The sequence below is a fragment of the Monodon monoceros genome, unplaced genomic scaffold (assembly GCF_005190385.1).
Source record: "Monodon monoceros isolate NGI ecotype Baffin Bay Population unplaced genomic scaffold, NGI_Narwhal_1 Super_Scaffold_9, whole genome shotgun sequence".
In the NCBI taxonomy this organism is placed as follows: domain Eukaryota; kingdom Metazoa; phylum Chordata; class Mammalia; order Artiodactyla; family Monodontidae; genus Monodon; species Monodon monoceros.
Genome location: NW_021703786.1, coordinates 23,100,079 through 23,106,078, shown reverse-complemented (window position 1 = coordinate 23,106,078; position 6,000 = coordinate 23,100,079). Strand labels below are relative to the sequence as shown.

The 6,000-nt window shown below is 46.4% G+C and overlaps 1 protein-coding gene across 1 annotated transcript in view; it reads left to right on the top strand.

Annotated features, from left to right (window-relative positions):
• Positions 1-6,000, top strand: part of ERN1 (endoplasmic reticulum to nucleus signaling 1) — an 83,236-nt gene that overhangs the window by 36,047 nt on the left and 41,189 nt on the right. The window lies entirely within an intron of this gene.

The following is a 6,000-nucleotide window of genomic DNA, read 5'->3' as shown; positions in this document are numbered from 1 at the left end:
GTGTGTGTGTGTGTGTGTGTGTGTGTGTGTGTGTGTGTGTGTGTGTGTGAATGGCCTTGTTTCTACCAATAAATTTTATAAGAAAACAGTATTCAACCCTTAAGCATTTTCTTGAGGAAGTGGCAGCTTTTGCCTTCAGACTAACCGATCTAGTTTCACCATCAGCTAGGGTCAAAATCTCCATGTCCTCGTTAACTCATTCCTTTCCTGCACTTCATTTTTCTGATCAGGACAAAGTCCTGTTGACATTCTTCTTCCCCTCCTGTTTGGTTCCTGACCACCACCCTCCCTGCCCACCCTCCCCTGCCCCCACTGGCTCAGACCTTCTTACTGGGGTTATGGCATTGCTTTCCTCACTACCCTTTGTGATTGCTTCTTCTTCTCTGTCTCATCTACTGTGTCCCCTGGTGCCTGCCTGTCTCACCTTCCTTCAGAGACTTGTACCACGTTTCTCTTCTTCTCAGAAGCCTCCAGCTGCTCCCTCCTTAGTGCCCACCACACCACCTCCCAAAGTTTCCACCCCTTTCTTCTCCAAGGTCTCACCCCCTACCATGCAACCACCTTTCTTGTTTTGCTCGGAGAAGGAACGAGCCTCTCAAATATTTGGCCTACGGGGATGCTTAAAGGGAGCATAAAAGCAGTTGGGACTTCATTTGTGGTCTTTTGGTCCTTAAATACCTTTCAGGAGGGCCAACCCAAAACATTTCTGGTCGCTGCTGGAGGTGCACTTAGAAGGATCTGGTTTGCAGAGTTTCTAGCTGTGTCACGACATCTTACTCGTACCTGGAGAGGCCTCCCAGTCAGAGAGGGAGCTGGTTTTAAATGCCAGGTGTGTCGGGGCCAGCTGGGCGGTTGTGCTTTAGAAAGAAGAGGTTAGGAGGAGCAGGGCGGTAAAGCCAGTGCCCATCTAGATTCCTCCGGAGGAGCAGTGTGTTCCAGAAATATCGATGCTCATCTAGGGAAGGGAAGAGAATGATCTCGTAGGGCTCCTTGAGCTCCAGTCAGATGGGCAGCCTGTTCTGGCAGCTTCTGTAATCAAAGCGATCTTACCCCTTCCTACGTGAAAGTAAGTCTGCCCAGAGTCTCCTCCAGAGAGGGGCTGTCGGTCCCAAATTGCGCTTTGAGACAATTATTTAAATTGTGGTTGACTTCATCAGAGGCATTTTTCTGTGTTTAGGGAAGCCTGAAACAGTGCTGACCGGGTCCTTCTTGCTCGTTCCCTGGGTTTCTCTTCTCTCTTCCAACCCTGTGACATTGTAGGATCAGGCTCTCAAGATTTATACTACAGCTGAGGGCGGGCAGGAAGAACAGGCCTTTCTTTTCAACCCCCTGCAAAGGTATTCCTTAAATAGCTTCTTTTTTTTTTTTTTAGCTTCTCTTCTTAAAAATTTTTTTTCATTTTAGAAAAACTTCAACACACACAAAAGTAAAGAGAATAGGAAGAAAGCCGCATGCACCCAGCCACCCAGCTTCAGTGATGGTCCACACATGACGTCCCCCTCCCCCTCCTCCATCATTTTGAAGCAAATGCCGTATCATTTTTTCCCATAAATTTAAGTAATTTTTAAATGTGAGTGAACAAACAGAGCTACACCTGGGCAGTTGTTTTTAGCTTTTATCATGTAGGTTTCTGTGTGGAAAAGTCCTTCTCGTTAGGATAAACTTATCAGAATGATTATATCCCACGTGCAGTATTGGATATCTTAAATTATCGACTTCCTTTCATTCTGCAGACAGGATCACCTGCTAAGTATGAGGGGAGCAAAGACCCGGGCAGCAGTTACACAGGAGTTCACGCTGTGATTATTCACTGAGCTGTCATAAGCCCCAGGCACTTGCCTGTGTGTATTTCACAAGAAACAAAATAGATAGTCCCTGCCCTACAAAGTGCTTAAAATTCAATCCAGCCCCCAGATTTTTGAGAACCAGAGAGGCCACATGCAATTAAGTGCCTGTCACCTGAGAAATGTGGTAAGTGCATCCTAAGAACTCACCAAGGGAATTAATTCCCTGGCGGCCCAGTAGTTAGGACTCCACACTTCCCCTGCAGGAGGCCCAGGTTTGATCCCTGGTCGGGGAACTGAGATCCCACAAAGCGGCGTGGCAGCCAAAAGGAAAAAAGAACATACCAAGTGCAGTAGGCGTTCAGTTTCTGATTTCCTGGAGAAAGGGGGCACTTGAAGGACAAGCAGAGGTAGATGGATTGAGTTGCGGCAGGTCATGGTGAGCACAGAGACTGACATGACAGCATGGGCTGAGTTTGGGGAAGAGATGTGATGAAGAAGAATTGGGCCCAGGTTTTACAGAGCCTCGAATGCCTAAGGCCTGTGGTTCCTTTGTGTGCTGAGGGGCCCTGGGAGCCCCAGCAAGCTCTCGAGGCACTGCAGCTAGTTTTAAACTTTTAAGAGAAATACAGCAGCACTCCACAGTGTCAAACACCACGCCTGAGGTAGTTAGTACTTTCAGTATTAGATCGCGCTACTTGCCTTTCAAGGATGTGTCTTTGCACAGCTGAGTTTTGGGCTGTCGCTGTGATACAATTCAAATACCACATGAAAATCAACATGGCATGGTAATGAGAGTGGCTGTGTCTAACAAGAGTATAAGATTTGGAATATGTGCAGCGCCCAACAGGTACACACACCCCACTAGTGAGTAATTATAGTTAAGAATGAAATAAGCATTTCTCTTTCAGTTTACGTGTAGTATTATTTTTTTCCACGTGGCCTCTAAGTTGCGAGGCCCTAAATACTTAAGTCGTTTGGACCTAACCACTGAATAAATGGAACCATTAGATATTTCTTTTGGCCTCGGGCCTTGTGAAGAAATTACCGAGACACTAAGGGTGCTGTGAACCCAGAAAGTTTGGGAACCTCTGACCTGAGCCACAGAGATGGAAGGTATTCAGTCGGCAGAGGGGAGCCGTTGTAGGATTTTATGTGGAGGAAAGACAAGAACAGATTTGCCTTTGTCAGCCCTCGGGCGGTGGGTGGAGTGCATGTCTGAAGGGCAGAGATCCGAGACAGGGAGCTCGGTTAGGAGGCTGCTGTAGAGCCAGTGGGAAGTGGTGACTGCCACATTTTGGTGAAGGAGCGGAAAAGGAGGACATAGATTTTTGAGAAACGTTTGGTAGGTCTAATCTTATAAAACTCAGGATCTAATTAAATGGGAGAGGGTTAGAATTAAGAGAAGGTGGGGGGAGTCAGGAGAACTCAGAGGTTCCAGATTGTGTGACCGGGTGGAAGTGGGGTCAACGAACCGATCTGGGGTATGCAAAAGGAGGAGCAGGTTCAGGATGGATGACGGGTTCTGGGGCTGAGAGACTCCATAAGCAGTTGGAAGTGGGACTGGGTCAGGGGCTCTACTGGAGAATGTTGCCAGATGTCACGTGGGAGAAGGATTTGTCAGTGTTTATTAGACTCAGCCACTGGAACTTGACACTGGCAGTTTTGACCTTATCCTGAGGGTAGGGGCCAGAGAGCAGTGCCTTGAGAAAGGTATGGAAAGTGAGAGGGTGAAACAGAGGATCTGGAGCATTAGTTTCCCAGTATGGCTCAGCGTCAGAATTACCTCACATGTGTTAAAAATTCACATTCCCTGGCTCTACCTACAGAATCAACTTCCTGGGGGAAAGACCTAGGAATCAACATTTTTAAAACTATAGGCAAAAAAAAAAAGTGGTTCTGAAGAACCTAGGGGCGGGACGGAAATAAAGACGCAGACGTAGAGAATGGACTTGAGGACACGGGGACTGGGAAGGGTAAGCTGGGATGGACGAAGAGAGTGTCATGGACACATATACACTACCGAATGTAAAACAGATAGCTAGTGGGAAGCAGCCGCATAGCACAGGGAGATCAGCTCGGTGCTTTGTGACCACCTAGGGGGGTGGGTTAGGGAGGGTAAGAGGGAGGAGATATGGGGATATATGTATATGTATAGCTGATTCACTTTGTTACGCAGCAGAAACTAATACACCATTGTAAAGCGATCATACTCCAATAAAGATGTTTAAAAAAAAATCTTTCTGGAATTTTGGTAGGAATTGCATTATACTTGTATATCAGTTTGGGAAGAATTGGTATCTTTTCTATGTTGAATCTTCTATACTATGAACATGGTATGTCTCTGCATTTTAGATCTTTTATTTCTCTCATCAGCATTTTGAAGTTTTCAACATATAAGTCTTGTCTCTCTTTTGTATGATTTACATCTAAGTATTTTTTTAAGAACTGTATATGATACTGTGTTTTTAATTTCGATGTCAACGTGTTTATCAATTGATTTTTGTGTGTTAAAAATTTTTTTTTAAGATAAAAAACTCTAGACAACGTACACATTGCTGGCGGGAATGCAAAATCGTACGGCCCCTTTGGAGGACTGTTTCTTGTCAAGTCAGATGTAAACAGTATGGCTCAGTCATTCTACTCCCAGGTATTTTCCCAAGAGAGATGAAAATATAGGTCCAAAGACGTGTACGCAAATGTTCCTAGCAGCTTTATTCACGTTTTTCCAGCCCCAAATTGGAAATAACCCAAACATCCATCCACAGATAAACAATTGATGGTACGCCCATACAGTGGAGTACTTTTCAGCACCAAAAAAGAACAAACTGATACACTCAGCATTATGGGTGAATTTCAGAAACATGATGCAGAGAGAAAGAAGCCAGACAGAAAAGAGAACCTCCTGTATGAATTCCATTTGTGAAATTTTAGAACAAACATAACAGATCTGTCAGTGGTGTGTGGGGTGGGGGTTAGGGTATTGAATCTAAGGGGATTAGGGAAGATGTTTCAGGGTGATGGAAATATCCTGTATCTTAATCGTGAGGGTAGCTACGTGGATGTGCATGTTTTTCAAGACTCATCGAGGGAATTCCCTGGTGGTCCAGTAGTTAGGACTCTGTGCCCTCACTGCCGAGGGCCCAGGTTCGATTACTGGTCGGGGAACTAAAATCCCACAAGCCGTGCAGCATGGCCAAAAAAAGACTCATCAAACTGTACACTTAAAGTGGATGCATTTAGGAGAGAACGGGGAGCATGTACAAAGGAGGCAAGGGGACCCCAGAGGTTTGGCGTGTTTGTAGGCAGAGGGGAAGGAGTTAGCCAGAAGGATTTGAAGATCCTTGGAGACAGGATACCGTCTGGGGGCTTTAGATGTGTGAGTGTGAAATATCTGTGAACATGAAGGTGAAAACGTCCTTTTATAGAGATGTGAAGGGAAGGGTGGGGTTGGGCAAACCTGGAGGGTGAGGGGTAGGAAGTTTCTGAGAACCCGCTCTGCCCCCCTCACTTCCCCTGTGCCACAGAGGGGAGTCATGTGCGGAGAGGAAAGAGCCTTGAGGCAAGGGGTGAAGGTCTGAAACACCAGCTGTGAGGAACGGGGAACAGAGGCCAACCAGGAAGTAGATAAACATATCTCCTATGACATGGGGCCCAGCTGGCCATACATGTATTTTGGTATCACACACGTGATTATAGTGTTTTCTTCGGCAGTGCTCAGAAGCCTGGGCAGAGGAAAGGGGATTGCTAGGTGGATTCTGGGTTGAGGGTTGATAGAGCATAGCTGCTGGATTGCAGAAGTGATCAGCAATGGATATCCAGGCAGGGCAGGAGTGGAAGTGGGAAGGAAACTAACATTTATCGATTGCCCCATTCAATAAATATACCGAGCAGCTCCTGTGCGCCAGGCACTGTTTTAGATGTTGAGGGTATAGCAGGCAGCGAAAGATAAATCCCAGCCCCCTTGGATCTTCCAGTGGCCCGAGTCAGACGTTAAAAAAATAAGCAAAATACACAGTACTTTGGAGGTGGTCAGTGTCATGGAGAAAAATTAAGCAGGGAAGAGGGGTAGGGAATCCTGGGGGGTAGGAGATGGTCGTGGAAGACCTCTCTGAGATGGTGACATCTGATCGAAGACCTCGGCACAGGGAACAGTAAATGCAAAGGCCCCGAGGCAGGGGCAGGCTTGGCAGTACTCGGAGGAATACCCTGTATT